Source organism: Sturnira hondurensis, unplaced genomic scaffold (genome assembly GCF_014824575.4).
Source record: "Sturnira hondurensis isolate 20B ecotype Veracruz unplaced genomic scaffold, ASM1482457v3 Scaffold0009686, whole genome shotgun sequence".
NCBI lineage: Eukaryota > Metazoa > Chordata > Mammalia > Chiroptera > Phyllostomidae > Sturnira > Sturnira hondurensis.
The window spans coordinates 103809-131171 of record NW_028082317.1 but is presented as its reverse complement, the minus strand read 5'-3'; the positions used below and the strand labels follow the sequence as shown (position 1 = coordinate 131171).

The 27363-nt window shown below is 37.4% G+C and overlaps 1 pseudogene; it reads right to left on the bottom strand.

Annotated features, from left to right (window-relative positions):
* Positions 1–5762: 5762 nt before the first annotated feature.
* On the bottom strand, positions 5763–23773 carry LOC118994665 (S-phase kinase-associated protein 1-like; annotated as a pseudogene).
* Positions 23774–27363: the final 3590 nt, after the last annotated feature.

Here is a 27363-nt window from a genome sequence, read left to right as displayed (position 1 = left end):
ACTACTTCTCAAGGTTCACTGCATATGTTCCTACTTAAGCCAAACTAATTCATTCATACCGTAAGAAAGCTTGTGCTCACTTTATGATACCAGCCACAGGAAGGCTATCCCAGAAACCCACTGAACATTTTCCCTGGGACCTGGGTAGGGGTTTGGAGGCAGTTTTTTTTTAAATTTCATTTTTAGACAGTGCACAGAATCCACGCACTCATATTCAGCTCTTGAATTTTCCTGTAACAGCCTATGAGTGGGGCAGGTTAAAGAAAGTCACATGTGCAACCATGCTCTTTAAGATAAAAAAAACGGGGTGCATATGCGTGACTCACCTGTAGGTGCTGGCTACCAATCTGTTTGTCTTCACACACCTAGGTACACAATTGTACAGAGTGAAATTTTTTTTAAATACTAAAATAGGAACTCACATACTTCCAACCTACTTTATCACTGGCAGTATGATCACCCAGTATACTGTGTTTTTAATTCAAGTGGCCTTTCTTTGTCTGAAACATTCTTGAAATTTATCTTCTAAAAATTCTCTTTAGAGTGTGCAGCACTCTTTGGAACATCCTGAGTGAAAAAAAAATTAGCAAACTTTGAGGGAGTTTTTGATTTGGGGGAACAACCAAATATCTTGATGCTAGTTAAATAAATATAATCAGTTCTGAAACTAAATAATATTTTAGTAGGGTTAAAGGAGGTCTAGTTTTAAATAAAGAGATTTGCCTTGGAAATGACTGGAAAACATGTCTGTTCATAGAGATATGTTTTAGCAACAGCAGCATTCTAAGAGAGAATTTTGAAGCTTCCCAAAGTAACTCTTTTAATGGGGTTAACAATTTAGCTTTATTACTCTGTACTGTAGTTATCATACATTTTACTTAATGACAACTTTGATTCCTTTTCTAATAGTTTAGTTAACAATGAAATATCTCCCTCTGTCCCCCCAACCACCAAGATTACAGTGTACACATAATCTGTACGGTATTGCAAAGAAAGATAGGGAAAAAATGATTACCAAGTAGAGTCATTTCTTACTCAGACTTGGTGGTTAAATCCTAAGGTTACTGAGGAAGGTTCCTTCAGTGAGGAAGGAACGGAGACCAGAAGTATCTTTTTGCAGAGTACCCCAGTTCCGTACACCTGGACCCAGTGGGGGAGTGCACCTGTGTAGAAATGTTGCTGGAGCACATCTGCTACAGTGAGCAAAAAGCAATAGATACATTGTGATGTCCTTGAAGCCATTGTCTTACACTGAGAGGAATCATGTCAATTGATAATTGATAATTATGATAATTATCATATCATCAATATGATAATAATTCAAGTTATAAATGATCTTGTGGTTGAATACAATATTAAAATATTTGTTTTTAAGTCTGGCCAATATCTATTAAGTGGAGGTTTTCTTTTAGGATTTTTATTATATTTTTATATTTTATTATAATTGACAAAGTGGTTGAAATATCGGAGGGAGCCCAGAAAACCATTGTGCAAAATGAATAGTCAAGATCAACCCTGGGAACCTCCCGTCTAAGAGAGACCTTTCAGGAATAAGCAACAAAGGCATGCATAGAAACAGACCCCTTAAAAGTAGTAAGCTACTAACTGCAAATCATAAAATGAAATGCACACATCCATTACATGAAAGCAACTTAATGAAGGCATCTTAAGAGACATGGGCAAGGGCCTGAGGTGGCTGTCTAAACAGTGTGAAAATAGGTGAGAAGTCTTGGCCTTAAATCTGGCTGGTGGCCAATGGAGGCTTAGGGAAACATAAAATTAGAAACTATTAAAATAACAAAAAGAAAGAATCCTGCCAATATCATCTCTGTACAAAAGAATTAAATTAGTACAATCCCTTGGGGTACTTCTAATCATCTACAACGATGAGAAAGGAAATTGTCAAAATGGAACTAAAGAGTTATTTTATCTAAAGAAACATAGTGTGAGTTTTTAGTAACAGTTCTAACTTTAAAATAATAAAGCTAAAGATTTCTAAAAGATTTAAGATATAGCAGGAAGAGGAGAGATTCTTTTATACATGTGACAGTAAGCCATTCTCCATCTAAAGGAACAGTTGAGCTAAGCATCTCAGTTAAAAAGCCTGTCCTAACTGACAGCTCTCACAGAATACACTGGAATTTGGGGGTAAAGATAGAATCTTCCCTCAGGTATGAAAAAACAAGATCTTATTCACATTTTCTATTTTCCCATTGGCATGAAAATTGACTAAGAGAAGTAGAAGTCCTGGAACTACATTGCTTTTCAACTCACATCTTTTCCTTCCCTTCTCATTTTTCATTGCTCTGTGTGTCTGTGTGTGTATATGCATGTGTGTGTGTGCTGTATGTGCGTGTTTCTCCATGACAATCATTCTTACATACAGGCCAATGACTTTCAGCAGAAGGAATCTTGAAGAACATACCTTTCCAGTACTAAATTCATCCTTCTTTTGGAACATTGAGGCTTTATCCTGTGAATCTGGGCAGACATTTAAGCAGCATGCAAATTGTCTTCCCCTCTGATATTTACTCCTTGGATGGAAAAAGAGTATGAAGAATAATTTCCACAATACTTGGCTCACTGAGATTTTAGAATGTGTTTAAGGCTGCTTCAGAGAGAAATCTGTGCAGTCAGGTGCATGGAGACCTATGGGTGTCAGTTTATTTGGAAAGACAAATTATATTTGATATACATGCAGTTCAGTGTGCAATACACTATAAAAACCTGTTGGAAACTTGATGTTTATATCACATATTCCATTAATCTCACACATACACACACATACTATATTACTCACAGTTCACAATCTAGACTACTGGTAGTTATCTATTTTCTAACATACCTCATACACTGCCAAGAGGGGCATGAGAAGGAGATGTAAGCTTCTTTTTCAACTATTAAAATATCTTTAAAGAAGCTAGGGATTTCAGTTGGCAGGTGTGATGGTTAGTTTTCTGTGTCAACTTGACTGGACCACAGGGTATCTAGACATATGGTCAAACATTATTTTGGGTGTATTTATGAGGTTGTTTTTGCACAAGATTAACAGTTGAATCAGTAGACTGAGTAGATCAGATTGCTCTCCCTAATGTGAGTGGGCCTCATGCAATCAGTTGAAGATCTGACCATAACAAAAAGGTTTGTAAGAGGAAACTGCTGCTTGATTATTGAGCTAGAACATTGGGCTCTTCTGGCTTCAGGCTGAAACACTGACTTTTGCTGGGTCTCCAGCCTGCTGGTTTTGGAATGGAACTTACACATTTAGCTCTGTTGCTTCTTCTCAGGCCTTTGGAGTCAGGCAAACTGTACCATAAGCTTTCTTGAGTATCCATCTTACTGGCCTCAGATCTTCTAAGCCTCTGTGGTCATGTGAGCCAATTCCTCAGGATAAACAAATAAACAAACAGAACATCCTATTGGTTCTGTTTCTCTGGAGAACATTGACTAATACAGGAGGTACAGGGAAGAAGGAAGGTACAGTTTGCATAATTATGTAATGCTTCCAAGTCTGTTTTCTTACCTGTAAAATCAGAATAATAAGCTAAACTATGGAATCATTTTGATGATTATATGAGATAATTTCTTGCTTATTAAGTACTGCACACCACCATTTGTCCATCACCATAAACTTTCTACATTGTGTCCCCAGTTCTGTCCTGCCACCTATCAAAGAAGCAGCAAAATGAGAGATGAGAAAAAGCAGGATTCCATAGTTAGAGAGTAGGGGGTCTTAAGGAATGTTAGATGCCAAAGAAAAATTGCCTTTCCCTGATTCTTTTTTGTTCCATTATTTAAAATAAATCAAAGTTATATACACAAAGACTATTTGTGCACACATATCTTCTGCATCAGCTATTCCAGAGCAGTTTGGAGACAGGCTTAACTCCATTCATCACCCATGTGTAAGGGAGACAATCAGTGCTCCCAGTTTAAAGATGTTCTTTCATTCCCCTATTTTTTGTCTGAACATCCTTTCAGATAGCTTCGATTGGGCACCATGGCAAAGATTCCAATGAGCACCTAAATAATTACAACGTCTTCTAAACAAATAAAGGTTGTCTTCAGTATGATGAACAAATTATCTCTTATTTATAAAAACGTATGTGTGTTTAAAGATGGACTAAGACCATAAAGAAAGCATGTAGAAAGAAAATAATGAAGAACAGAACCTGACAGTCAACACACTGGAGATAGAGGTAATGCTCTGGTATGGGGGTTGGGTAGATCATAAATCAAATAGTCTTTCACTATAGATGAGGGAGTGCTGATTGAAATGAGCTCTCTGTTTAACACTCTGTAGTTTCTCTGTCTCTCTTTTTTTACATTCCTATGTCTACATCTGAATAGCCAATTTGGATTTCATCTCATTCAATTTAATCTCCTGACATAATATCACTCATTAATATGTTACACCTCACTCTATAACCAAGTCAACTTGGGTGGGATGAGGTGGGTGAAGTCTATTTGCTGTCAAAAATATAAAATTCAGTCACTGTGACAACCCAAGATCTGCAAATAATGGCTCTAGCCACTACCCAAAGGACACTCATTTCACACCTGCTCTCCATTAAGGCTGTCATGTGTCTCACCTGACAGGTACAGGCCCACCTGTACCCATAAATTAATTGGTGTTCATAGTGTCATCTGTCAATGTTAGAATAAGTTGGCATGTATGCCTAAATGTGTGATATCCACAGATCTCTCTTACCAGCATAGTACTTTTATCACTGATACATGAAATATAAATAAAAATGTGTGGCATTTCTGGCATCAGTTTATTAATTTTGGATGGTTCTGGCTCCTTTCAGAGGTCACTTCCTGGATAATCATGTCTGGAAACAGTAATTTGCCATTCACTTGTCACCAGAGTTTGGATTGTTGTAATGACCTACTTGTGATCAAAGAAAAGGTCTTTCCTTTTATATTCAATAGGTGGACTCCCTTCAACAATAATAGATACACACCTTTAATAGTCTTTCCAACTGGCCCACATAAGAGGTGGCAAGCATTGACTCCCAGAGGCACAGACAAGATTCTCTGTCTCCAGATAAGCCAGTCCCAATAGCCTAATGCCATTTCCTAGCTCAGATCTTGGATCTGTCTTGAAAGGTGACTGGAAATGTCTCCTTCTATAAATACATAATTATGCAAATTTTTCTAGAGGATGGAAGTAACATTTTGGTTTTGTTTTGTCAATCACATAGGAAAACGGACGAAAAGCTAAAGTTGTGTATTTAAACCAAATAAGTTAATTTCTATTCCTTCCACTTTCACATTTTTAGAGAAGTGAATGAAGACTCATGAAAGTATTGCAATAAATAAATGTAGACATAGAATTTCTTGTCAATCCTAAGAAGGTAACTGGGTTATAGTTGGGAGGTATAACTCATGTGACATCTCTGTATCTTAACATGTGGTTACAGGACACTATATTCAACTTCTTAGAAGGGAATGGACAGAAGAAAGAGGAGAAGGTTTTTTGTGGGGGAGATCATTGTTGTTTTTTTAATAAGTTAAGGAACTTAAAGCCAGCATCTGAGCAGGTCTCCATTGGTCTGGAACTGGCTGGCACACACATTGCCAGTTTTTGCAGTGAGAACATATGCATAATTTATAGAAGTGCTTGAATGTCCAGAGCTTCTCTAATTGTCTTTCTGGACTGACTTTTTTTTCAACTGTAGAAAACTGACAATTCAGTTTTATTCAGAGCAAAGAGAAAAGAAACTTTTTGGTTATACTGGAAGAAACTCAGCCATCGGTTTGGAGTCTGTACCCAAACTACACATGCAATGAGGACAGTACTCTGCTAATACAGTTGACTTGCTGCTGCATTTGTCTACTGTTAGTCTAGTATTAAAAATTATAAACAGCAGTGCAACTACTTTTGGGAACAAATCTTACATTGTTACAGTGTCAGGCACAACATTTCACTTCTCTTCATACCATTGGTTCTCTTTGCCTACCTGGGCTTTCTCTTTTTTAATAAAGTCTGTTTTGACGTTGAAGTCCTTGGGAATCTCTTCAAGAGTCTTCCTCTTGATCATATCAGCAACAGCCTTACATGTAACATTAAGAAAATCTTTGATGTCTAAATAGTTTGCTGCCAGAATAAGTTTTAAAAAATGTTCCTTGGTGAACTTTCAGGAATTCTTGGTCCCATACAGGAATATCATCAGTTCATTTTTCTTTGCTCTTATCACCCTCAGGAGAAGGAGGGTCATCCTTGTAGTGGGTGCACTACTGAGTGAATTTTTTAATATCACTGCATTAACATTTGGTAGGGGAACTGGGTCATCATTGCCTTCAACATCCATTCCCAAATCTTCTAATATGGTCTTGATAGTAACAGATTGTTTGGCGATTTCAAATTCAACTTCAAATCTCTCCATCAGAACTCTGTAACTTCACTGAAGGCTTGGTGGGCAGTAGAGAGTGGGCTGGAGGCTAAGGAGAGTGGGGCAGCGTCTGCAGATGCAACAAGGAAAGGCAGAGAACAAGATGACTTTCTTAATGTACAGATTCTGATCAGGAATTTGTACCAAACCCACACCTAAATTCCACACTCAAAAAGACCACACATGTGCAAAGTACAAGAAATAAACAGATATTCACTTTACACTTACCTATACACTGAAACCATGTAGTTTGAAGTTTATTTGTTCATTTTGTTTTTATTACACAAAATTCAATTCAACCATTTGAATTTTCCTGTAAGCTAAATCTGAATTAACATTTCATTCAGGCCCACATAGGTGTGATTGTGAAAAGAAATCTTGGAGACTGTATGCCATTTCAAGAGAGAAAAAGTTTTCTTGCTTTTTCATGATAGTCAAGAATAATTTAAAAATATGTCCAAGCCACCAATTTCCAGTATATTTTATTTTACTGAAAACTCATCTTCACATTCTAGTGTATTAAAATGGTTGTATAGTTTACATATGGGTATCACATGTGGATAAAACTTCTTACCTCAAGCATGGAAAAATATCTGCATCTTATGTGGAAGAAATGAAAAACTGTATATATGCCAGAGCCTCTTGAGTCAAGACCACCAAATAGTGATACAATTATTTGGATGCAGATAGGGCCTCTTGTCCAAATGCCCCTGGGGCCTCCAGGGCTCTCTACCTCAAGGAGTGACAAAGCCATTCTAGGACTTTGGCCATCCCTGGCAGTCACTGAAGGTATATTGGTCAATTCTTCCACGTCATCTGTCTCCTATTTCAGAAGAAGGTAAACAAGCCATAGATTCCTCTTGGATTAAAATATATTCTCTTCATATAAATTGGGAATCATTAGACAGGATGCTGGATCTTTCTCGGCTTTAGTGTCCATTTTTATCAGACAAAGATGGTATTCCTTGACCCACTAGGGTGATACTGATGATTAAACTAGTTAGTATCTACAAAGGGACTAACCAGGCCTGCAAGATCTCTCCTGGCACCTCTCCCAGTTCATTCTACCTGGTACCCAGGCACCCACAGATAGCTCCACTGTCTGCTGATTCTTATCAGAATACATCTTCTTTTTTTCTATTTTTATTTCTCTTTCTAATCATTTTATTCTTTCTAGCCTACTTTTCTATTGTAAAGTAAATTTTAGACTAAAGTGTGACATGAATGCAGAAAAGAGCACAAATGTTAAGCACCCAGTGAATTCTGGGGAAAACATCCATGTATCTAGAATCTAGATCAAGAAGTAGATCATTACCAGAAAGCTCCCTCACACAGAACACCTACTCACCCCACATGGAGGTCACCATCCTGCTGACTTACCTCACCACAAACCAATTCTTCTTGGATTATACAGCATGTACTGTCAAGTCTAGCTTTTCTCACTCCACATTATATTTGTAAAAATTCCCTTTGTTGTTTGCTAACTACATAGCAGGGTTCAGAAGACATTTTCTGTAAATGACCAGACAGTAAATATTCTCTCTTTCTGGGCTTTGTGGATCTCTGCCCGACCCCTCAGCTCTGGCATCCTTGCACAAAAAAGCACCTGTAATATGTAAATGCATGTTTCTGACTGAGTTGTATGCTGATAAAACTTTATTTATGGATGCTGAGATTTAGATTATATGTCATTTTCACATGCTATGAAATATTCTTCTTTTAACTTTCTCAAAATATTTTATGGTAAAAATGTAAAAACCGTCCTTAGTTTGCAGGCTGTAAGAAACAGGTGATGGTTCAGGTTTAGATAGTCTATATTTCATGAACGTTTTCTTTCCATTTTTGATCCAAAACAAAAATTTCAAAATTAAAGCTGATACATATAAAAGCAATGATAATCCTACATCTAAAGGAAAATGAAAGCCATCAATTTTGAAGAAAAAAATGAACATTTAGTAAAAAACACTTTTTATCAATGTCTAGTATCTTTAAAAATACATAAAAACCCTTTTTAGTAAATCTGCAAAATTGCCTATCATTTTATTTTTTATTATAAAATCCGGTTAATCTTAAGTAAAAGTATTTCCTCCCCACCCACAAAAATAGAGAGGGATACACTCTAATAATCATTTCCGTTTCAATTATGGGCTTTGCAAGGCGTTGTTTTCTTTTGTGTGTCCATTTAGTCTGCCTAGATTTTCAAGCAACTTATTGAAACAATAGGCATGGATGGAGAAACTTGGGGTCCATTATAACTTCAATTTTAATAGTGTTTCCATGGGAAAAGTAGTATAAATGTCAGCATTAAACTTACAAAGGAACATCTAAAACACAACTAATTTGAAAATTGGAGGTTGCCTATAAACATAATTTATTGAACTATTTTTTTACATCCCATTGAAATCCAATAGATGACAAAGAGATAGAATGGGAGTTTGTGGAGGGAAGATGGACTATCACCATTCTTTTCTTCATATATTTAACAGCAAAAATGTTGAGTGACTTCTACGAAAACACGTCACCACCTGTCACTGTGAGATATAAGTTGACCTTGACAAATGCTGCTCTAATTAGGGAAATAAGGCAAACACTTCCGAAACATTAGGAAATAATGGAAGTGGTATAGGATTAGGTAACAAATGAGTCTTAGAGATAACCCATACTATAAGAGTTCACAAGCGGGAGACATCATTATAGGATAGATTAGAAAAAGAAAGTTTCATGGGGAAGTTAAGAATTGAGCTTTGCTTTTGCAATGGATACAATGTGGATAGGTGTTTTGCAGGAAAAATAGTATTCTCAAGAGAGGAGATGGTGCGAGCAAAAGAACAAAGGTAGAACACAGCAAGGCAGATTTCCTTGTCAGAGGAAAACATTTGTTCTTTTGTTACTGAATTGTAGGTGGTCCTTTTATAATTTGAAAGTTAATCCCTTATCAGATAAATGGTTTACAAATATTTTCTCTAATTCCATAAACTGTCTTTTAATTTTGTAGTGAAACCTGTGTATCAAAGAGATGCTGCATTTCCATGCTTATTGCAGTATTATTCACAATAGCCAAGAGACAAAAAAAAACTTAAATGTCCATCAAAGAATGAATAAAGGAAATGTGAGATAAATGAATATATATAAATGTGTATACAAATTATATATATATTTAATCATTTTCATATGCAACAATATATGTCCTGGAGGATATTGTCTAAGTGCAATAAACCAGACAAAGATAAAACTGTATGAAGCCATTCATTTGATATCTAAGATAGTTAAATTCAAAGAATAAAGAGCATAATGGTGATTGCCAGGGGAAAGAGGAAATGCAGAGGTGAAGGTCAAAGGGTACAAAGTTTCATTTTTACAGATTAAATAAGTTCTGATGATTCACTCTACAACATAGTGCCTGTAGCTAACAGTATTGTATTATATACTTCAAATTTGCTATGAGGGTAGATCTTATATTAAGTGTTCTTAACAAATAGTAATAGTAGTGATAAAGGGGCAGATAGAAATTTGGGGAGATGATATATATGTCTACGGCCTTGTAAGTGATGATAATTTCATGAGTGGAAGCTTATTCCAAACTCAATGTCTTATATACATTAAATATGTACAGTTTTTTGTGTGTCAATCATAACTCAACAGAATGGATAAAAAAAGAAAACAACATTAGTGGACTTATACAGCAGGTGAGTGTAAGGAGAAAGGTAGATTCAGGTCAGAATTTGGCAGATTTTAAAGACTGGGGATTAAAGAACTAATAAAAGTAACATTTTTAGGAGTGTTACTTTTAGCAAACCAAAAGGCATGCTAAGGATGAGCTGGGAGGAAAAACCTGAAGGCAAATCAGCCAGTCACAAAGCCAAGAATACAAGTACATATGTGAAGTGATAAAATAATGATAGCTATGAAAATGGAGACACACTGATGTGAGATGGTGGCAGTTAGCAGAAAGGAGAAATCAAATACTCCACTCCACATGTTTAAACGTGTATAAGTTGGAAAATATTGCTATCACTGACCGAAATAGGGAAGTGTGAGGAAGAAGCTCATTTTAGTGGGAAAAGGTGTTTGGTTTTCATTGTGTTGAACTTAATCATTAATCCACAGTGGTTCTCTATTGCATAACAACTTTGATTTTCTACGAGAAATTTTACAGCCTATGATGGGGGGCAAAAATATACCCCACAGACAAATTCTGCCCTTCAAATGCTTTTAGGAATAAAGTTTTATTTGGAACACAGCTTGCCCATTTTTTACATATTGCTTCTGGCTGCTTTTGCACCACAACAGCAGATTTGGCCATTTGTGACAGAGACTGTCAAGTACATTAGTACATCCTGCAAGTCTAAAATGAAAACACATTGAGGTTGACTACTGGTTGACAAGAAAGGTACCCTAGGAAGCGGAGACAAAACTTTCCAAAGTCACAGACCTAATCATGGCATCTTCAAGGCACTTCAATAGTTTCTAAGGAAACCTAAGTAGATTCCATACAATGGGACTTGGAAAGCAATTCTGATTCAAGCGAAGAAAAGGAACACACCTGAAAGCATGAGGTTCATTGACTGGTGTCCATCAGGTGGATAATCTACAGGCTCAGATTTTTTGCAGTTTATATACATAATTTTTAAGATAAACATACAACCAGAAAGGTAGACTGCTAAAAATGCTGTCACTAAAGTTCCAAAGATATGAATTTAGAAAATTATAATGAGTGACAAAAAAAGACATTTTAGTATATTCGAAATATAAAGGAGAACCAGAGAGGCATAACAGAATGCAGAGAAGAGTGTGGGCTCCAGAACTGGTCATATTTAGGTTTAAATCTTGGCTTTGTCCTTGTCTGTCCAGGTGAACTTGGTAGCTTTCCAGCCTGTACACACTGTGGCCTGATTGCAGTTTTTATCTATAAAATATTGATGATAAGCATACCTACCTCAGAGGACTGACGTGAATGAAATATATTTGTTGTAGTATGTGGTCCATAAAAGAGCTCATTACATATTTACTTTTACCATCCTTTTTTAGAAGAATTTTCCAATTACTGTTTACATTCAGGACTATTTTGTACCAGTTTCAGGCATAGACCTTAGTGGTCAGACAATCATATCCCCTACACTGTGCTCCCCTATTATCCCAAGCACCTGCCTGGCATTGCACACAGCCTTACCATCATTATGAATTTAAATAGTTTTAAGCATGGTTTGAAAGAATTTTAGAAAGGGAAGCATAAGTTAAAAATAAACTACAAAATAGTATAGCAGAATCATATAGATACAAATATATAATATAGACATATTATATATACACATGTTTATATATGTATACATATATTATCATATATATATATATATATATATAATTTTTCCTAGCTTTATTGAGGTATAGTTGACCATGAAAAGTTACATATTGGTCTGGCAGGTAAGAAGAAACTGGAACCTGATAGGAGAATTGTCACATCCTACAAGAAACAGTTGACATGAGGAAATGTAGACACAGAATCTTCAAAAGTTGTCCTGGTTTTGTAAAGTTTCATGACTACACCTAGAATTAATGAAGTTATAAGGGACAAATTTCAGATCAGTAAGGCCCTAATCATATGATGCTTGTCTGAGCTTTCTGAAGGAAGAATAATTTATCGAATGAGTTTGCACTATGTCCCAGCCCTGTATTATATCAGTTACTTGCATTTTCTCCTTTATGGCTTATATCACTTTGTTGAGATTTCTCTTTAAGGAAAAGAGTCCCTTTGGAGAACCTCTCAAAAGAGAGGAGAATTCTAGAATAAAGTGGTAAAAAATCACAGAATCTATAATATTCATTCAAAACCCAAGGGCTTTGGCCTTCACAATCTATTCCAGGCTGAGCAGAAGGGAGGTAAGCATCATGACTATTTGGAAGCTGAGAGGCTGGAATATGTTGGGAGGCTGGTGCAGGAAAGAGGTTTCACAGGACCTGCCTCTAGTTGTACATCAACTCTGAGGTTCTTACGTATAGGCAGGGCCATAATAAAGAGTAAAGAAAAAGTGTTTCCTGGGAGGAACTCCATTTATGGATCCTTCAGACCCTGTATTCCTGAGAGGAGGAGAATGAAGAGAATATACATTCTAGAATTATAAAAAGAAACAAAGAAACAAAGATCCACATAAAAGAAAGACTATCTTTTAGAGGACACATGGGTCTATATATTTTTTGCCTTCCCATTTCTCTATTTCATTTTTTCCCCATGCCCTAAACCAGGTACCTTACTCTTAATGACCAAAAGGTTCTGGAATTAATATGTTTTGTTGTTTCATTGTTATTTGTCACTGTTGTCCTTAGAAACATAATGCACGAACTTTGGTACTGAAGAAGTGGAAGGTGTTGTATTGTAGGCCCCCCCGCTACTACAAGACTAAGAAACCATTTCTAAAGCCTCTCAACTGGCACATGACCCCTTCAAAGTGCTGTCATCACCAGGCCCCATTTCCTTTGCATTTCGTGATAATTTCCATAAGTTACTGTTGGCCCATGGATTTTTTTTAATGCAATCATTTTCTTTGCCTGCACAATGGACTTAGTTTACCTGTTTTGTATCAAGAAGGACGCTAATAAACCTACCCATGTCACAGTTGACTATTACTAAGAAAGAAAGTTGTTTTTTATGTGACTTACAAAGTATTGTTTAATATGATTTCTAAAGTTAAGCTTTAGAAGTATTCTGAACTATAGGAAAATTATTGGAAAATTTAAAAATATTTGTTTAATTATCTAAGGAGGCCACATGAGATGGTCACATGAATTTGGCTGTATCATTCCAACACATTCATGAAAAAGAATAAAACGTATTCCCTTTTTTATAGTTCCACTTTTATTCTTGGATTACTCTGAAGATGCAACAAAGCATTTCATTTTTATTTTTGCAAAATGGGTTTATCAGCCTTTCTGTGGTTGTCATGGCTATTGCTCCCTTAATTACTATGAGAAAATATAGAAGAAAAGTGGTGTCCCATTACATTTGCTTCTGAAAGTGAGTGTGCGTAATGTAGTCTACTGAACAGAGAATGGGATGAAAGGAATACATAAGAAGAGCAAAAGGCACATTTTAATTATGGATGCCATATATGTTACCAACATCAGGGTGCAGACATAGCCACCATAGCCTGACTCAAAGTGTTAAACAAAATCCTCTCAAATGCATAGATGCCCCAATTGTCACAGCTGTCTTATGACTGACATTTAATTTTGAAAGATATGACTGCCCTTTGTATTTCCTATGCTCTTTATGAACCTGTTTATCAAATGTATAGCACACTTTTGTTTATGATAGCTTATGATTAATCATTCACCAAGGACACAGCCCTTTGTACCTGTTGTTGTCAAGCATTTGTTTGGACTGCATTTGACCCTTTGTACCGAGTGGTCTGTGTTGGAACGCTTTGAAAACAATCCATCTGGTTGAATGTGCACAGGGTACTTACTGAAATTCTGTGGCACTGTTGCTATAACATTCTGCACATAAGAGAGACCAAAATTACAATTTCACTTAAAAATTAAACTTATTGTCACCCCAAAATACATCTATTCATCCTGAGTTACTTGTAAGCATTCTGAAGTGAAATTTTAAACACTGTTCTGAACAATGGATGACCATTTTGTGACAAAGGGTGTTGCATGGAGTATGCCTCTGCAAAAAAACAAGAGAGAGCTGGAACAAGGCTTGCCCTCATCTTTGCTTTGAGTGTGACAATCAGAGTCCGTCAAAAGTACACCTCAAGGGAGTATATCCATACATATGATTACTTAATGACCAGAGAATCTTGATCTCCAAAACAACAGCACAGGTCAGAAGGAAGAACAGTATGTGCTACTGCATTTAATTAATCAATCACCATTTAGACAACTCTTAGATGAGTAACTGCCTCAGTTTTAATATCTTCTCTTTCACTCACACAGTCAACAAACATTCATAGCAAGGCTGCCATTTGTGAAGCACCTTGCAAAAATCAATCAGGGTGATCCATGAAGTCCAGTAATTTATAATCTCACTGGGCATGAATACACCTACCCATAACTTCAAAACAAAGTTGTAAATGTGTATGCCACATGTATAATACAGATAATAATTGTTAAGAGTTCAGAGTGGAATTATATACTCGTTCTCTTTTATTCAGAGACCATTTTACAGTATAAATAGATTTAGTGTTAAGGAATGGCAAGTAAGATTTTGATGGGAAAAAGATGCCAAGACAAGGAAGTAGAGGCAGTAAAGTTACAGGGCCAAGAATTAATTTAGAAAGTTTGTCTAGACAGGGGAGTTCATGAACAGGGTTATTCTGAAATGTGACTATACATGGAGGTAATGTAGGTAATCTATTGTATTGTGAGTTTTGATGAGCTGTCAAAGGATGGGAAAAGGTGCCACATTATCAGACAAAACTGAAATGACTATTTAAGCTCATGAAGTAAGAGAGAAAACCATGTAATATTTTTATAAATGTAAAATACAATGATATTTACAAATATTATGCTATTTTCATACCACCTTTTAAAGAATGTGTCCATGAGAAATCTGATGTACCTACTTCTTACCTGATCTCAGAAGCTGTAAATCCATATACTTAAATCTGTAAGAAATTCTCAAAACATTTAAAAATCAATTAATTTGACCTGGCTGTTGTAGCTCAGTGGATTGAGCGTGGGCCTGAGAACCACACAATCACCGTTGGATTCCCAGTCAGGGCACATGCCTGGGTTGCAGGCCAGTTCCCAGCAGGGGACTCACGAGAGGCAACCATACATTGATATTTCTCTCCTTCTCACCTTTCATTCCTCTCTAAAGATAAATAAATAAAATCTTTTAAAAATTCAATTAATTTGACATGTCATTTCTGCCTTCCTGGGTTATGAGCTTTAACCTCATAAGTTGATGGGGGCTGTGGCAAGTGTGAATCAACTTGTATTTGTTTGTTTGTTTGTTTGTTTTCAGAAAAAATCCAATGTTGTCCTTCATATTCTTTAAATTAACAAATATCAGGAGAGGGAAGATGGTGAAGGAGTAGGATGGAGCAGATTCCATTTCCCTGTACACACGGGAGAAAATCCTGGCCAATCTACGGAGGAACAACGCAAACAGCCAACAGTTCCCCAGCATATATAAAAATAAGAGACCAGAAATTATAACGGACACTGAAAAACCAGACAGTAAGGAAACAGCTGCGGGACAGTAGGGTCTCAGGGACCGGAGCAAAGACAGGAGCAGCAGCGGCCTAGGCCGGTGCCCAGCGCTCTGCACCGGTGCCTCTACCAAGGTCTCTTCAGGAGCTCCAGGCCTGCCGAAGGGTCCTTGGGAGAAAGCTGTGTCATCAGCTCCCTCCCTCCCTGGCAAAGCAAGGTCGGGGAGAGACCTGTTTGCTTCACTTTACAGAGAAGGTGTTAAGGACAAAGGGCCTTGATCCACCTCCGACTCTGTGGTCACCAGGTTGGGAGAATTGAGAGGCGCAGTGTGGGGTTCTGAGTCAGATAGTCACTGGTTTGGCTGGAGGATTAGGCTGTGCTGAGAGGCAGGCTTTCTTAAGGAGAAATTTTTTGGAAAGTAAACTGAAGGATTCTTCTGCAACAGCAGCCTGGCCTGCTCCCCATCCAGCCTGGCAGGGATCCAGAGATTGGGCAGAAGCCCTTGCATTCCCCCACAGAACTGGGAAGGGTCCCAGATCCCAGGACCAAAGCAGCTTGGCTGGCCCTCGCACCCGCGCACCCCAACCCACAGCGAGGACCCCCGAGTAAAGTGCTTTGAGAGGACCTAGATCCCCTTCATGGGGCACTGGGGAGAGGAGCCAGGTAAGCTCTTAGGAGAGCGATCATAGAAAGACCACACAAATTGCCCCTCAGCCTGCTGCAGGCTGAAAAACCGGTTTGGCCAATTTGAAACCAAGAGATGTTTTTTTGTTGTTGTTGTTTTAAGTAACCTTTTATCTTTTTAATTTTATTATTGTTTTATCTTTCAATGCCTTTTTCCTCTCTTTTCTTCTTCCCTGTTTTATTTCTTCTTCCTTTCTTTCTAAACATCACTTTTTCTTCCCTTCTCCTGCCCTTTTTTCCCCTTTTACCCACAAGTGACACAAGCAACTTGGAACTGTGAAAAGACCAGAGTTGGACTCAAAGAGGGGACATCCCAACAGTAGAGACAGAGAGACAAATTTCACTTTGCTATAGCAGAGAGCCACAAGTTGCTGCATATTTGTATTTTATTATTTTTCATTATTCCCACTTCATTTATATTTTAATAGTATCTTCTGTATTCCTTCTCCTTTGCCTTGGCTGGTTATATTGTATCATTTGACGGGTTTCCCCTGTTCTCACCACCACAGTGTATTGCTAATTTTCTACACTTCACATCACTTGTTTTTGTTTAACACACTACCCAAAGTTCTATACCCCTATTCATGTTACCCAGATCACATAGAGTCTGTCATATGATTGTTGCTCTAATATTATTGTAAATAATAGCTGTTCTACACAACTGTGAATACTTCACAAGACATCTCCCAGATCTTAGCCCACTTCACGGTTTCCTGAACTCTATTACTATAGTGGTTAACTTTTTTTGCTCACACACTACACCTATTTACTATCCTTTACTCTCACCTTACCTCAGAATCTGACCTCCCGCAACCTCACTGCTTTCTAGATGCAACTCACAAGCCTTCCCTCTTCAACAAGAGACTTATCTTTTGTCCATCCTTTCTTAAAAGTGGCAAGTTGGGTTGAAGATTACGGTTAACACTATTCATAGCCTAAAGATCTTCTATCTCTTCTCTACCAGTTGTGATTGTAAATATCATAAAATACTCTCCTGCTGTCATAAACCATTTTGCCTCCCCCTCCAACTGATCACAAAAAAAGAAGAAGTAGGTGGAAGCGGAGAACACCAGGATACCCAAAGGAGACTGCACCACTGAATTTCACAAGTATTCTACCACAGAAGTTCACACCATAAACCCAGGGAGTCAGAACAGATTGATTTAAGAAGCTGAGGCTAACAAGAAGAGTCTCACAAACAATGGGAAGACAAAGAAAGAATCCCCAAATGAAAAGAAAGGAGGAAGCCTCAAGAAGAATGTTAGATGAAATAGAGGCAACTCAACTATCAGATATGTATTCAAAGCACTAGTTATCAGGAAGTTCAAAGAGATCACAATGAGCTACCAGAAACTACAGGGAGCTACAATGAATGCATCAAGCTATATCAACACAAAAAAGGAAATAGAAACTATCAGTAAGGGCCAAGAGGAAATAAATAATACAGTTTCTGAACTGAAGAACACAGTACAAGGAATCAAAAGCAGGATCGATGAACCAGAAGATCAGATCAGTGATTTGGAAAACAAAATAGAAAAAAACTCCCAGAAAGAGCAAGAAAAGGAAGAGAGGCTCAGAAAGGATGAAGAGGGATTAAGAGAAATGCAAGATGATATGAAATGTAATAATATCCAAATAATAGGGATACCTGAGGGAAAACTTCCCTAATTTGATGAGAGAAAAAATCACACAAATCCAGAAATCACAGACAGTCCCAATCAAGAGGAACCCAAACAGGCCCACTTCAAGACACATCATCATTAAAATGGCAAAATTCCAAGACAAAGAGAGAATCTTAAAGGCAGCAAGGGAGAAAAAGGAAGTAACATACAAGGGAGCCCCAATAAGGTTAGCTAATAACTTTTCAATGGAAATGCTTCAAGTAAGAAGAGAATGGCAAGAAATATTCCAAGTAATGAGAACCAGAAGCCTACAACCAAGGCTAATTTACCCAGCAAGGCTCTCAATCAAGATAGAAGGCCAAATAAAGAGCTTCCAAGACAAAAGAAGTCTAAAAGAATATGCCTCTACCAAACCAGCTCTTCAAGAAATACTAAAAGGGCTGCATTATGGAAAGAAAGTAAAAGAGTGAGAGAGAGAGGAACACCGGTAAAAAAATGGTAATGAATAAGTACCTATCAATAATAACATTAAACATAAATGTATTAAATGCTCCACTCAAAAGACATAAAATAGCTGAACAGATAAGAAAGCATGATCCACACATATGCTGCTTACAAGAGACCCACCTCAGGACAAAAGACCAACACAGACTAAAAGTGAAAGGCTGGAAACAAATTTTCCAAGCAAATGGACAAGAAAGAAAAGCCGGGGTAGTAATTCTCATATCAGACAAAATAGACTTCAAAAAAAAGGGCCATAAAGAGAGACCCAGAAGGTTACTTCATAATACTCAAGGGAAGAATCCACCAAGAAGACATTAAGATCATAAACATATATGCAACCAACTTAGGAGCACCGAAATATATAAAGAAAATCTTAGAGGACTTCAAGAAAGATATTGACAGCAACACAATTATAGTAGGGGATTTTAACACTCCACTGTCACAAATGGACAGATCTTCCAAACAAAATATCAAAAAAGATATTGTGGCATTGCACAATGCCCTAGATGAAATTGACTTAACTGATATATATAGAGCCCTTCATCCCAAAGAAGTTAAATACACATTCTTTTCAAATGCACATGGAACATTTTCAAAGATAGACCACATGATAGGACACAAAATGAGCTTCAACAAATTCAAGAAAATTGAAATTATACCAAGCATGTTCTCCGACCACAAGGGACTGAAACTAGAAACTAGCCCCAAAAAGGAAAAAAAACCCAAAATGAGATTGAATGGCATGCTATTAAACAATGAATGGGTTGAGAATGAAATTAGGGAAAAAAATCATAAACTTTCTGGAAACAAATAAAAATGAACTTACAACAACCCAAAACTTATGGGACACAGTGAAGGCAGTCCTGAGAGGGAAGTTGATAGCAATACAGGCCTATCTGAAAAAGATAGAAACATTTCAAACAAACAACCTAATCCTACACCTACAAGAACTTAAGGAACAACAAAGACATCCCAGAGTAAGTAGAAGGAAGGAAATAACCAAGATCAGAGCAGAATTAAATGACATAGAGATAAAGGAAAATTCTAAGGATCAATGAATCCAGGAGCTGGTTATTTGAAAATATAAATAAAATCAACAAGCCTTTAAGGAGGCTCATCAAGAAAAGAAGAGAGAGGAACCAAATAAACACAATCAGAAATGAAAGAGGAGAGATTACAACTGACACCACAGAAATAGAAGGGATTGTAAGAAATTACTATGAAGAAATGTATGCCAAGAAATTTGAAAACCTAGGGGAAATGGACAAACTTCTAGAAAAATATTATCTTCCAAAATTCAGTGAAGAAGAAGCAGAAAGCCTGAACAGAGTAATAACAGCAAATGAAATTGAAGCAGTAATCAAAAGCTCCTGTCACACAAAAGCCCTGGACCAGATGGATTCACAGGAGAATTCTATAAAGCATGTAAGGAAGAGCTAACCCCTATTCTTCACAGACTATTCAAAAAAAATCTAAAATGATGGAAGACTCCCAAACTTATTTTATGAAGCCAGCATCATCCTAATTCCAAAACCAGATAAAGACACAACAAAGAAAGAAAACTTCTGGCCTATATCTCTGATGAACACAGATGCCAAAATCCTCAACAAAATATTGGCAAATCATATCCAACAATACATTAAAAGGATCATACACCATGACCAAGTGGGATTAATCGCAGGATTCAAGGATAGTTCAATATTCACAAATCAGTAAATGTAATACATCACATAAACAAAACCAAAGACAAAAAACACATGATCATATCAATAGATGTGGAAAAAGCTTTTGATAAGGTACAGCACACATTTATGATAAAAACACCCAGCTAAATGGGAATAGAGGGGGCATTCCTCAATATAAGGCCTTATATGAGAGACCTACAGCCAACATCATACTCAATGGGCAAAAACTAAAATCTTTTCCACTAAGATCAGGAACAAGACAAGGTTGCCCACTTTCACCACTTCTATTCAATATAGTATTAGAAGTTCTAGCCCTGGCTGGTGTAGCTCAGTGGATTGAGCACAGGCCTGCGAACCAGAGGATCGCGGTTCGATTCCCAGTCAGGGCACATGCCTGGGTTGCAGGCCAGTTCCCTGCAGGCTAACTCCCAGCAGGGGACGCACAAAAGGCAACCATACATTGATGTTTCTCTCCCTCTCTCCTTCCCCTCTAAAGATAAATAAATAAATAAAATCTTTAAAAAAAAAAAGAAGTTCTAGCCACAGTGATCAGACAAGAAAAGGAAATAAAAGGCATCCAAATTAGAAAGGAGGAAATAATACTGTTATTGTTTGCAGATGACATGATAGTGTACATGGAAAATCCTATGGCCTCTATCCAAAAACTACTCGACCTAATAAATTAATTTGGCAAAACAGTGGGATACAAAGTCAATATCCAGAAATCAAAGACATTTTTGTATACTAATAATGAAACAGCAGATGCAGAAATCAAGAAAAAAATACCATTGGATACAGCAAAAAGAAAAATAAATAATAAATAATAAAAATAATCTAGGAATAGACCTAACCAAAGAGGTAAAAGACCTGTATACAGAAAACTACACAACACTGAAGAAAGAAATCAAGGAAGACACAAATGGAAACATATACCGTGTTCATGGATTGGAAGAATTAACATCATCAAAATGTCCATTCTACCCAAAGCAATTTACAGATTCAATGCAATACCTATTAAAGTACCAATGGCACATTTCACAGACATACAACAAAGACTTCAAAAATTTGTATGGAACCATAAACAACCTGAATAGCAGCTGCAATTTTGAGAAAGAAGAACAAAGTAGGAGGGATCACAATACCTGATACCAAACTGTACTACAAGGCCACTGTAATCAAAACAGCCTGGTACTGGCATAAAAACAGGTGCATAGACCAATGGAACAGAACAGAGAGCCCATAAATAAGCCCAAGTCTCTATGGTCAATTAATATTCAACAAAAGGGGCAGTAACATAAAATAGAATATAAATAGCCTCTTCAACAAATGGTGTTGGAAGAACTGGACAGCTACGTGGAAAAAAAGGAAAGTTGAGCACCGACTTACATTATACACCAAAATAAATTCAAGGTGGACAAAAGACTTAAATATAAGCTGTGACACCATTAAGGTCCTAAAGGAGAACATAGGCAGGAAAATCTCAGATATTTCATGCAGCAACATTTTTACTGATATGTCCCCTAGAGCAAGGGACATGAAGGAAAGAATAAACAAATTGGATCTCATAAAAATAAAAAGCTTCTGCATGGCTAAGGAAAACAGTATTAAAATATAAAGAGAACCAACTGTATGGGAAAACATATTTGCCAATGATACCTCAGACAGGGGTTTAATCTCCAAAATATACAAAGAACTTACACAACTCCACTCTAAGAAGACGAACAGCCCAATTAAAAAGTGGGGAAAGGACTTGAACAGACACTTCTCCAAGCAGGATGTTCAGAGGATCCAGAGACACATGAAAAGATGCTCAATATCCCTAGCTACCAGAGAGATGCAAATTAAAACCACAGTGAGATACTACTTTACACCGGTTAGAATGGCCATCATAAACAAAGCAACAAACAACAAATGTTGGACAGGTTGTGGGGAAGAAGGGACCCTAGTTCACTGTTGGTGGGATTGCAGACTGGTACAACCACTATGGAAAACAGTATGGAATTTTCTAAAACGAAAAATGAATATGCCTTTTGACTCAGCAATTCCACTGCTAGGATTATATCCTAAGAACCCTGAAACACCAATCCAAAAGAACCTATGCACCCCAATGTGTGGCGGGTGACTTTCCTCCAAATACCCCCAGTTGCCATGGATGAGAGTATTTATGACCGAGACATGATGTGATCTGCTTAGGGAGGAGAAGTGAGCAGTAGCTATTTCTCAGGGGAAAAAGGCCCCAAGCCCCCTCCTCCAGGGCTTTTATTGGGTTCTAATCCACAGGAATACAGGGCAGCAAGGATCAAACATTAGATAACATTTCAAAGATATCTGAGGGCTTACTATGAGTCAGAGTGTCAGGAACAGAGTTTTAGGGTTTCTTGCTCAAACGCTTAACATATGAATGAAAGCACTCTTAGCAGAGCAGATTTCACAGGTTTATCAGGAAGTCTTTGTGACGCCAGATTTTTTCCCAAGACTCACTCTAGCAAGGCAAGGAGCTGCACCTCTCCACAACAGGTATTCAGGCTTAAGGGGATTAGAGCCAGGAAGTACTTCTCCCAGCGAGCATGAGGACTCGGGCTATCTTGAAGCCCAGGGGTGGGGGTGGGGGGACGGTGGCGGTTGAGAGTCTATTGCTCTTTCTTTGTTGCAGCCCCTCCAAGTCCTTCCACGAAGGCCTCCCAAGTCATAGAGTCTGGCTTAGGTTGTGCCCCCCGCCCCGCCCCCGTGAGGGATCTTACCTGTCATTAACTTCCGACCAAGCTTTGGGAGCAGGGAGAGGAAACTGAGGCAGCATTTGCTACCAGAGACAAGCTTTGTTTCCTGCAGCTTGCATTCCAGAGGTTGTCCCTCGCCCTTAGCCACAAGAGGTAGAGATACAATTCCTAAAACCAGGCAGAGCAGTCTGCAACACCAATGTTCATAGCAGCACAATTTACAATAGCCAAGAGTTGGAAGCAACCTAGGTGCCTGTCAGTAAATGAATGGATCCAAAAACTATGGTACATTTACACAATGGAATTCTATGCAGCAAAAAGAAAGAAAGAGAGAGAGAGAGAGAGGGAAAAAGAAAGAGAGAAAGAGAGAAAAAGAGAGAGAGAGAGAGAGAGAGCAACTCCTACCCTTTGCAACAGCATGGATGGAACTGGAAAGCATTATGCTAAGGGAAATAAGTCAGCCAGTGAAAGACAAATACCATATGATCTCACCTTTAACGGGATGCTAAACAACAAAACAAAGAAGCAAGCAAAATATAACCAAACACACTGAAATACAGAACAGGCTGAAAGGGACCAGAGGGGATAGGGGAGGGAATTTCAGGGGAAAAGGGGAAGGATTCACAGGAACAACATGTGTCCAAAAAAGGACACATGGACATAAACTAACAGGAGTTGAAGTGGGAGGGAGGTGGGGAGCACTGGGGTGAAGGGCTGGGATGGGAGTAAAAGACAGAAAACTGTATTTGAACAATAATTAAAATAAAAAAGAATCAGGAAAAAACAAATATCAAAATCTGACTATAAACTATGCCAATATCATAAAATGGGACTGATTTTTGCTAAAAATTATTTTCAAAAATGGCAAGTGGTCCAAATTGTCAAAGGAGTTTAATTTCATTTCTGAAAAAAAAAAGCTTCAAAATTTCAATGCTTACCCTGGAGGCAAAGGAAGACACTAACTTCAGAAGTGGTGGGAGGTTCTGCTCTGATATCCACTTGTACATAGTCCACACTTATCCATCAACATATTTCTTACTTTCTATCTTCTTTCATGAAACATTTATGAATGTCTACCATATTCCAGAATGGCCTTTCTTTGAAATTATGGTATCCAGAGATAAAAGGATATTTGTTTTCTTTCTAGTTGAAGATGTCACTCAGAAAGAGACAAATATAAAACAATGACTCATTTAATTCTCTCTTCATCTAACGTATGATACTCCATACCCTGGAAAATACAAAGACAAATAAGAAATGCTCCCTCAGAGAATTTCTGCTTTGGTCTCCTCTCCAATCCAGAGTCTCACAGCAGTCCTCTATAAGCTTCTGTGTTGATCACCACCTGGAATGTGTTTGAATAAGACCAACTGTGAAGACATTATAAAAACACATCTATTATCATCCTCATTCACTTAATGGATGATTTCCTTCAGGTATTTGAAAACATGAAATTCTAACCTGTGAAAGAATGGCTTCTTATTGTTTTGTTGTCTTTGCTTATCTTAAATTTTTTATTTCATCTTTAGGTTATAAGTACATTTCAAAATAATTAGTTAAATCTTTTTTTACTTTAAACAAACTTGGTATTTACTGATTTGAGAAAGAGAGAGATCAATTTGTTATTCCACTTATTGATACATTCATTGGTTGATTCTTGTATGTGCCCTCACTGGGGACCAAACCTGCAACCTTGGCACAATGAGATAATGCACTAATAACTTAGTTGCACCAACAACTTAGCTACCTGGCCGAGGTGAGCAACTAACTAGTTAAATCTTGATCACTTATAGGAATTTACAGGGATATAGCTTGGACTATCTAAAGCAGTTCCAAAAGCTTTATTGAAATCTAATTCACAAACCATAAAATTAACTCTTTTAAAGTGTACAATTCAGTTTTTAAAAAATGTATTCAAAGAGTTTTAAAACCACTGCCACTATGTAATTATCATTTACATACTTTCTGTATCTATGGATTTGCCTATTCTGGAAATTTCATATAAATGGAGTCACACAATAGATGGTCTCTTGTTATTGCTTCTTTCACTTGGCATAATAACATTTTAAAGGTTCATCCATGTTGTAGCAGGCATTCAAACTTTATTATTTGTATAAAATATTGAATATTTCATTGTATAAATATACCACATTTTGTTTACCCATCCATCTGTTGATGAACATTTGGGTTATTTCCAATTTTGCTATTATGAAAAATGCTGATAAGAACATTTGTGTGCAGACATGTTTTGCATAGCCATAAGTTTTCACTTCTCTTGAACATGTACCTAGGGGTAAAATTTCTGGGCCATATGGTAATTCTAGGCTTAATATTTTGAGGAAATGCCAAAGCATTTTCCAAAGAGGCTGCACCATTTTACATTCCCTCCTGCAATGGCTGAGAGTTCTAATTTCTCCACATCGTTACCAACACTGGAATTTTGTACTTGCATGTGGATAATTCTCTTAATTTCTGAGAGTTTACTTCAAAGAATATGATGAAAGCACACTATAACAATCTTTTTAGGGGAAGTGAGACATGGCATCCTTTTTTCGTGCTGATAGCTTCTCAAATCCCTGTGCCACCCTGCATGCCAGGATTCTAGAATTTCTGAAAGGGAATTCCAATTCCCCACAGCCATCTCACACTGTCCATGTGGCACAGTCATTCTCTCAAGCTCTCCCTGGTGAAGAAGAGAGTAGGGCTTTGAGGCCTTCCATGGATCTCCCTAACTCAGACAAGGAATATAGTGTGTAAGCTGAGGGAAATCAGGGGTTGTATGTTCTTTAGGACTGTAAGGCTGAAGAACTCATGTTTTGACTCCCATTTCATAGAGGTTATTTACACATTTGAATTGGAACTTCGACTTTTTTCATGACTACTGTGTATCTTTTATGAACCTAGTGCCCAGTAATCTGATAAAGTTTTTATAGTGTTAATGGCCAAATATTTCCCTCAGGCACATTCCTTAGGCAACATTAAGATGCACAGCATGCCCCAAGATGATAGCCAGTGAATTTTCAAGAATTCATGACTTGAATAACATGCTCAATTTACACACCTTTTAAAAGTTAGCACAAATTGCTATACTTGAAATTCTATTGAAATGCTGTCATGTGAAAATTTACAGTGTGCTCACGGCAAGAGTTCAATCTTACTCAACATGGAACTTCATAAGTAAACAACCATATAATATGCATGATTTTAGATATGAATGTGTGTGCAAAAGTGAGTTTGACTTAACAAGATAAGGTAAAGGGTCTTTGGTAAATTATGTTGGCATGTTTACATCACATGTTACTATTTGAAACTAGTAAATCACACACACATGCACATACACGCATTATTGGACACCATCCTTACAATCTTACTCCCAATACACTACTGTCATAAAGTGCTTTGTAGGTCCCAGCATTTCTAGTCTCTAAAAAATGCTAAATAATTCTAAATGTTCCATAGTTTTTTTTCAAGTATTTGGTACATTTTTTCAAAAGGACCAAAAAACTATGGTACATTTGCACAATGGAATTTTACACAGCAGAAAGAAAGAAAGAGCTCCTATCCTTTTTGCAATAGCGTGGATGGAACTGGAAAGCATTATGCTAAGTGAAATAAGCCAGGCAGTGAAAGACAAATACTATATGATATCACCTTTAACAGGAATCTAATCAACAAAGCAAACAAACAAGCAAAATATAACCAAAAGCACTGAAATTGAGAACAGGCTGACAATGACCAAAGGGGAGAGGGGAGGGAATTTCAGGAGAAGGTGGAAGGGTTTGAAGTAACTAGTATAAAGGACACATGGACAATAACAAGGAGGGGTGGAGACAGGAGGGAGGTGGGGAGGGCTGGAGGGGTGAGCTGGGATGGGGGTAAAGGGGCAAAAAACTGTACTTGAACAAAAATTAAAATAAAAAAACATAAAAAATAATTCTAAATGTTGCTAAAATTATTAGATTATACAGTTCTCAAAGGTATTCATCTCTATGTGTTGTGACCTTTTATACACTTTTACTATTCTGGATATTGAATCAATGTCAGTGACTGTGGCTGATGAATTTTCTCATGAACAAAAATTGGGCAGATAAAAAGAGGTTTCAGTATATCTCCAGAGACCTGTAGTTTCTTCTACTTTTAACTGAAGGATATTGTCTCCATTCTCTGCCTCCTGGTGCCGACGAAGACCTTTACATTAGACACTACAAACTTGGCAATGCCTTTTCTTAATTGCTCAAGATACTGTAACCTAGATAAAAGATTACAGCTAGAACCACCCTATTGCCTCAAGTACAGAGTTAGAACGTGGGGAATCTTTATACATGACTTTAACTTCATCAGTCCATGTTCTGGTAAAAGGCAACCCAAAAGTTCAGTTTGTCAAATGCTCTGTGAAGACTCTAGAGAGAGCTGCGTGTCCAACTCCACTCTTATGGACCCCCATCGCAGTGCCTTCACCATCCTCTGCCCTCATCAGCACGTGTCCATCACTCCCTAGAAGGTACACCATGGGGCAAGACTGAGGTCTTGACTATCTTTGTTTCTCCGGTGTCTGTATTAAATACCTAAATATGGTATGTATTTAATAAATGCTTGA